Source organism: Neomonachus schauinslandi, chromosome 2, assembly GCF_002201575.2.
Source record: "Neomonachus schauinslandi chromosome 2, ASM220157v2, whole genome shotgun sequence".
NCBI lineage: Eukaryota > Metazoa > Chordata > Mammalia > Carnivora > Phocidae > Neomonachus > Neomonachus schauinslandi.
The window spans coordinates 126,161-134,435 of NC_058404.1; the positions used below are offsets into that span (position 1 = coordinate 126,161).

General features: G+C 49.6%; 1 long non-coding RNA gene across 1 annotated transcript in view; it reads right to left on the reverse strand.

Annotated features, from left to right (window-relative positions):
- Positions 1-215, reverse strand: part of LOC123323341 — a 6,884-nt gene extending 6,669 nt beyond the window's left edge. The window contains exon 1 of the long non-coding RNA XR_006539349.1: positions 199-215. This is a non-coding gene — a long non-coding RNA (uncharacterized LOC123323341). The remainder of the gene's footprint in view (positions 1-198) is intronic.
- Between the last annotated feature and the right edge of the window lie 8,060 nt (positions 216-8,275).

Genomic DNA, 8,275 nt, shown 5'->3' on the forward strand with positions numbered 1-8,275 from the left:
CACGGACCCGTCACCCCCTCCCCTGCGCCCTCCCCCAAGTGCACACGGGCCCGTCACCCCTCTTCGCCCCCTCCCCCACGGGCACACGGACCCGTCACCCCCTCTGCACGCCCTCCCCCGTCCCGCCCCCCCACCCCCGCGCCCACCTCCACCAGAGGGCCTCCGGGGGAAGCGTTGCCCGGCGGAACGTAAACACACCCTGGCAGGCACAGCCCGCGGCACGGTATCCGGACAGAGGGCAGGGGGTGTCCCGGGCACAGCCGGCCTTCCCTCCCAGCTCCGGGCTCTGCGGCAAGACCGGGCCGCACCCCTGCCGCGCAGCGCGGTTCCCCACCACAGGGAAGCTCACACTCGCAGGCGGGAGCGGCGCTCCCGGACAGCGCTTCCGGGTCGCGGGCCGCGGGTCGCGGGGCCCCGAGAAGGGCGGGGCCAGCGGGAACGGTCCCAGCACTTCCGCCCTCCGGGCCGCGGCGCTTCCGGTCTGGGCTCTGCCCGCGGAGTTTGACGGCGCGGCTTGCGTTCTGCAAGTCCTTCAGATCCTTCCACGTTAGAGCGCGCAGTTCTAGACGTAAGAAACGCTGAGGTGTTTCCTTCCACCACTTGCAAAGGGCTTAGGTCACAAAAAGCTTTTGCTCAGTGTTGCTGGGAGTGCGGCGGGAGCAGGGGGGCTGCGGCGTCCGGGCGCCCGGGCGGGCGGGCCGTGGAGCAGGCGCAGCAGGCGGGCTGCGGTGAAAGCCGGCCTTTGAGCGGCGCGCACTGGGCCCCGGCGGGGAGAATGCAGGGCCTGACTCTGTTTCTGGTCCAGGTCCGCCCGGAGGGTAGAAACACAGACATGCCCGTCCAGTCCTTTCTCCTTTCCATTTACTTCGTTCTGCTCAGAACTTGTAGAGATGATTTATAAATTCTTTTTTTTTTTAAGATTTTATTTATTTGAGAGAGAGAGTGAGAGAGAGAAAGAGCACAAGGGGGGGAGCGGGAGAGGGAGAAGCAGACCCCCCGCCGCGCAGGGAGCCGGATGCGGGGCTCGATCCCGGGACTCCAGGATCATGACCGGAGCCGAAGGCAGTCGCTCAACCGACTGAGCCACCCAGGCGCCCCAACCCAGTTTTTTAATTTTTATTTATTTATTTATTTTAAAGATTTTATTTATTTGAGAGAGAGAATGAGAGACAGAGAGCATGAGAGGGAGGAGGGTCAGAGGGAGAAGCAGACCCCCCGCCGCGCAGGGAGCCCGACGCGGGGCTCGATCCCGGGACTCCAGGATCATGACCGGAGCCGAAGGCAGCCGCCCAACCGACTGAGCCACCCAGGCGCCCGATTTATAACTTCTAGTATCTTTGGGCTCCCATCCCCCTCATGAGGACATGAGCACATGAGGGCGTAGAAGGCACTAAGTGTATATGCTGTTTCCCAGTGCCGAGCTGGTAGTGAAGGAAACAACAATCCAGAAGTGGAGAGTGGGGGGTGGTGAGCCCAAACGCAATGAGTGTGTGATCAAAACCCATCGGCGAATGAGACCCTCACGCCCAGACTTAGACACAGCCTTCAGAGGCCCTGGCCTCAGGCGGAATCTCAAGTCCTTTCCAAAGACAGACCTCCATGCACTGGGCAACGGAGTCACCACTGAACCCAGATGGCTCCACTGTGTCCGTCCAGGGGGGACCACCAGCTGCCGCGTATATAGCGGCTTAAACGACAGCGTGCTGAGGACCCCAGCGCATTGCCTTGCCCACAGCGTATCCCAGCAAGCCTGAGAGCACGTGGTAAATGCTCAGTCATGATTGTTTTAATGAATGAATGCGTGGGGGTTCTCAAATACTGCCTTGCTCAGACACTACTGACTTCTCTCAATTTAATAAGGGTCAGCAAAAAAGACAAGGGCAGGAGGACTAACAGGCATGTCACTGGAACCACATCTGTGTGCGCTGAGAAATGATGGTTGAGTGTAAGGGACCGTGTGTGCTGTGCTCTTTCCTTAAGCTTCGTGCTACTTGAGGGGGTGTCTGGGGTACCAACATCTGCACCAGCAGTGACTTGAAAAGTGAAATTTCGGGGCGCCTGCGTGGCTCAGTCGGTTGAGCGACTGCCTTCGGCTCGGGTCATGATCCTGGAGCCCCGGGATCGAGTCCCGCATCGGGCTCCCCGCTCGGCGGGGAGTCTGCTTCTCCCTCTGACCCTCCCCCCTCTCATGCTGTCTGTCTCTCATTCTCTCTCTCTCAAATAAATAAATAAAATCTTTAAAAAAAAAAAGTGAAATTTCGGGGCGCCTGGGTGGCTCAATCGTTAAGCGTCTGCCTTCGGCTCAGGTCATGATCCCAGGGTCCTGGGATCGAGCCCCACATCGGGCTCGCTGCTCCGCGGGAAGCCTGCTTCTCTCTTTCCCACTCCCCCTGCTTGTGTTCCCTCTCTGGCTGTCTCTCTGTGTCAAATAAATAAAATCTTAAAAATAAATTAATAAATAAAACGTTTTTAAAAAAACACTCAACACCTGTTAGCAAAAAAAAAAAAAAAACTCAACAACCATTTCCAGTGTGAGAAAAACAGAATCAGTCTGTATGCAGGGCTTTCCACAATTTAATATACATAAGATCCACTAAGGAACATTGTTTATATGCATACCTTGATGCACTGGGCTGAATTGTGCCTAAGATTTCATGTTTTTAATTAAGACACAGGTTCTACCAAACTTCTTTTTATTCCCAGATAAATAAACTTTGATGAATAAAACTAATTTATAAAATGATCTTCAATGCTGAAAAGTTAATATACCTGTATATCATATCTGGGAGAATTTTATTAATATTGAAATAATTGTATGTATTTATTTTAAATATTTTATTTATTTGGGAGAATTTTATTAATACTTTATTTTTTTTAAGATTTTATTTATTTATTTGACAGAGAGAGAGCAGGAGCAGGGGGAGCGGGAGAGGGAGAAGCAGGCCTCCCGCGGAGCAGGGAGCCTGAGGCAGGGCTCCATCCAGGACCCTAGGACCATGACCTGAGCCAAAGGCAGACACTTAACCATCTAAGCCACCCAAGTGCCTCTTATTTATTTTAAAGATTTATTTAACAGAGAGAGAAAGAGAGAGAGAGAGTGCAAGAGCGGGGGGAGGGGCAGAGAGAGAAGCAGACTCCCCATTGAGCATGGAGCCCCTGGGGCTTGATCCCAGGACCCTGAAATCATGACCTGAGCCAAAGGCAGACACTTCACTGACTGAGTCACCCAGGCAGATCCTGAACTAATTTTTGAAATACTTATTTACAGGGGCGCCTGGGTGGCTCATTCAGTGAAGAGTCTCCCTTCAGCTCAGGTCATGATCCTGGGGTCCTGGGATGGAGCCCCGCATTGGGCTCCTTGCTCAGTGGGGAGTCTGCTTCTCCCTCTCCCACTCCCCCTACTTGTGTGCAAGCTCTCTCTCTCAAATAAATGAATCAAATATTTTTTAAAAAATAAAGACATTTATAATGATGTTTAATAACCAAAATATACAAGACAACAGTCTATTGCCCATAATGGTTCCCACTGAAACACTTCAACAGAGCCAAAAACGCTTGTCTCTGGACAGGTCACTGCTTAAAAGATGCACACCAGATAGGCTGGGTCCTTTTCCCAGATTTTATCAAAACGTAATCATTCACAGACCCAAAGCAGGTTAATTTCATAGCATTCTATTTACAGTATAGTTTAAAACCCACTCACACAACCTGACTCATTTTTAATAAAAGCCGTTAACCGTTCAGTAAGTTCCAGGTAAAAACAGTTAAGTTTACGCACTTACGCGGCGTCTGCCCGTGTGTCCCCCGAGCACCGCCTGGGGTTCCACCGCCCGCACACATGCGGGGGCTGCGAAGCTCTGCAGAGCCGGCAACAGCGGCCTCCTCCCTCTTTCCCCGTGCGCATGCGACAGTCACGTCCACGCCCCGTGAGACTGGAGGCTGAGCTCACCTCCTGCACGGCGTCCCGCTCCGGCCGTTCTTGTTCTCGGAGGGCTTCACAGAGGACGCTCAAGGGGACATCGGGACAGTCTGGGCAAGCGGAGGGCTCTGGACTGGACCGAGTGGAGCGGAGGGCGGCGCGAGAGCTGCCGTGGTCCGGAGCCCCGTTGCGCACTGTCCGACGCGGGGAGGACCATTCGGAGGGACGGGCCGAGAACGTGGCTGGCCGGTGGCGATGAGGACCAGTGCGGGTCCACACGGCACTCAGGCGGGTCGGTGCTCTGCGCCCCAGCCCGCAGCTTCCTGCCACGTGGGGGTTGCTTTTGGTCCAAGGCCAGTTGCGATGGACAGAAGCTGCAGTCTGCACAGCCTCCAGCCTCCAGTCAGGTCTCTGAGAGCTCTCCTGCGTGATCTGGAAGGGACCAGGTCTTAGTTTATTTGGGGGCTTGTGGGGAGCCAGGATGGGCATCTGGTCAGATCTCTGGCCCAATGCCTGGAGGCTGAGCTTGGAGTCCTGGCCCAGGTTTGAGCTCCTATTATGACACTTGATTAGGATGAGGCTCAGGCCATGTGTTTTAGGGGCAAACTTCAGGCCTGTCTGTCAAGGTGATGATGAGGGCAGGGTCCTGGCATATCCTGACAGCCATCTCCGGTCCGATCTTCTGCCCGTGGTGGGGTGACGCTCACTTCAGGCCTTTTAACCGGAGACCCTCTAGGGCACATGGATCTCACAGTAGGTTTCTTTCCCAGCAGCTGACTTGTGAGAGGGTCCAGGGTCCATGTCCCCTCGGTTGTGTCGACAAGCATGGGCCTGATTGGAGGCTGTGGTAGAAGACACCACACACACACGTATGTAGTGTGTTATGTACGTGCGTACACACGTATGTGTGTATGTATGATGTACATGTGTATGTACACACAGTTGAATTGCACCAGACACTTACACATGCCTTGTTTTCAACACCGTAACACACTGTAAATGTATTTTCCTTCTGTTTTCTTAATATCAGTAATTTCTTTTCTCTGGCTTACCTCATTGTAAAAATACAGTGTATAACACATATAACGTACAAATATCACGTTATCTCGGTAAGTCTTCCAGGCAACGGTAGGTATTAGTGGCTCAGTTTGAGGGGGAGTCAGAAGTTACACGTGGATTTCCAGTTGGTGATATATGTGTTAATTAACTTCACCGTGGAAATCCACCACTATGTATATATATGTACATGTCTATCAAATCATGTTCTATAATTTAAGTATATCCCACTGCAATTTGCTAATTATACCACAGTAAAGCTGAAAAAAACAAAAATTTTATTTAAAATGTTAAAACAGGGGCGCCTGGGCGGCTCAGTTGGTTAAGCGACTGCCTTCGGCTCAGGTCATGATCCTGGAGTCCCTGGATCGAGTCCCGCATCGGGCTCCCTGCTCAGCAGGGAGTCCGCTTCTCCCTCTGACCCTCCCCCCTCTCATGTGTGCTCTCTCTCTCTCTCATTCTTTCTGTCTCAAATAAATAAATAAAATCTTTTAAAAAATAAAATAAAATGTTAAAACATATGAATATTATGTATACATATATTACATATACATATATACCCACACACATACAAGCAAAAAAGTTCAATAATATATAAAAAGGGTAAGACACTAAGACAATGTAGAGATCCTCCCAGGAATGAAAGGCTGAATCAGTACTTCTTTTTTGAATCAATACTTTTTAAATGAATGTAATTCACCATATTAACACAAGAGTGAAAATCAGTATGACTCTCTCAAGAGATCAGGGAAAGCATAGGGCACATTTCAATGTCCAGTCATCGTGCAAACTCCGAATATAGCCGGAAGGGAAGGGAATTGCTTTAATCTGAAAAGTGCATCTACCAAAAAATAAAATAAAATAAAAAACTCGAGCTAACAGGACACTTAATGGTGAAAAGAAAAAAAGGAAAAAAGAATGCTTTCCCTCTGAGATCTGGAACCTGGCAAGGATGTACCTTCTCACAGCACAGTTACGTGGGGGCCGTGGGCTTGGGGCCTGGAAGAGGCAGTGGGCCACGGGAGGTTATGGGCAGAAGGTGTCCCACGTGTGTCCCGAACCCCCCGTCGGCGTCTGATCCGTCTACAGTCTCCACAGAGAGTATCTCCACCCCCAACATCAGCACTTCGGTCTACTCTCCGTTTCTTTTCCTCAGCATGTTTACTACTGGTATTATTATCAGTAACAATGTTTACCCTGGTTGATGTTTATATTGTCTTTTTCTGTGTCATTATCTTACACTCTTGTCTTTATTTTCTTCCTTCTATCTGCTTCCAGCATTTGTGTCCTTTTTCACTTCCTAAGAAGGACATGGAGGTGACTGATTTCAGTCTTTCTTCTATTCGCACGTGTCCACGTAAGTCCATAAATTTGCTCCTAAGCACTGTTCTAGTTGGGTCCCACGTCTTCCCTCTTGTCTTCTCAAACCCTGTGCCCGCCAGCCATGTCTGCTCTCCAGGGTCACCACGCCACGTCTTCCGCTGTCCAACCCCTGTGCCCATGACCCGTGTCTGTCATCGCGTGTTTCTAGTCCCTCTGCCAGGGGTTCTTGCCAGGTCTCCAAAATCTACATCCCTTGTGCTTGCAGCCTCATGGTAAATCGTCCCGTTCTACAGGCACATCACGAGTTCACAGCACCGTTTCCCTCTATGCCCACACAGCCCATGGCAGGAGCTCAGCCGACCCGGGGGAGGCAGCTGAGTTGCCAAGTGTCAAAGCAGCAGACAAACCATCCAGTCAAAAATGAGAGCGTGAACGCTCTAATCACTTACTGTGGTGGCACAAGCAAGAGCCCCGGCCATAGAAGTTGTCCCCCTGTTGGATGGGACATTGTACAGATCACAGAGCAGTGCACACGAATGTGGGGCTGGTCTTGCTGTTGAGGAAACCCCAAACAAAAGGTTATGGCATTTTCATAGACCCTTGCGCTGGTGGGAGAGTGAGAAGCACTGAGGCAGGAGGGTCTGAGCACTGTGTCAGAGCTGGGAAAATGTCTTCCAGGTTTCCCCTTCTTCTCTGCCTACAAGGGGATCTCAGCAGAAGCGTCTGGGGAGGACCTCATCACAACACTCAGATGAAGAGAAGCATGTGTGTTTCAGGAAATGCTGTCCTTCCCTGAGGTTTCTTATGATGAAATCCAATTATCTGTTAAGCACCAAATTCCCAAGTGGCACCATCATTTAATGATGAATAGAGAAATGGGATCCCACGAAGAACGTTAGGAGAATGTGTCAACAGTTGAGAATGTACACAAGAACTTAATGTCAGGGGCGCCTGGGTGGCTCAGTCGTTAAGCGTCTGCCTTCGGCTCAGGTCATGGTCCCAGGGTCCTGGGATCGAGCCCCGCATCGGGCTCCCTGCTCGGCGGGGAGTCTGCTTCTCCCTCTCTCTCTGCCGCTCCCCCTGCTTATGCTCTCTCTCAATTAAATAAAATCTTTTTAATAAAAAAAAAAGATTCATTTTGGATATACTGCTCTCATTCCAGAACAGTAACAGGATGAATTTGTGTTCTATGTCAAAGAAATGGAGAAATTAACAGAAGGGAACACACACACAGCACTAAGTTCATATAGTCCAAGAGGGAACCTCTGCTAATGGAACTAATTGAAAAAGCAATTCAACTATTTCAGAGTATTGCTTTAGTTGAGCTTTCCCAGTGGTTTTTATAAAGGTTGATAATAGATCCTTCCATAAACTGGCCCATATAAGACATGTCAGACAAATATGACGTATGCAAAGAAATGTTAAAATATTACACAAAATACAAGTAAACATTGCATCAACCTAGTAAAATATTGTGCCATGATCAAGGGACCTTTATGTCAGGATGCAAGTGTGATTCAGATTTAGGATATCCATTAAAACAACCATATTAACAGAAATGAGAAAATGATGTGCTCATGTTCATGGATGCAAAAACTATATTGGAAGAACTCTACAGAAATGTGTTTTAATCAGACAAATAAGTAAATGCCACAGAACAAAAACTATGTATGCACTCAATATGCATGCTCGTTGGGCTAAACATCGCCTTGGTGTGCACAAGAAAATTTAGTGTAGGGTAACTGCTCAAACAGGAAATAAGTGAAAAAGAAATCACCAGAAGGATAAAATCTTCTATGAAAATAAGATAATTCATGCTGGAGAAGCTACTTTACGAAAAATCATCAGAAATTCTTTATTAACAGATCGAGTAAATGCTGATGGTGCATCAGTTATCTTCCTTTAAAAGGACAGTATTGCCATCAAAACTTTAAAAGTAATAAGGGGCGTCTGGGCGGCTCAGTCGGTGAAGCATCC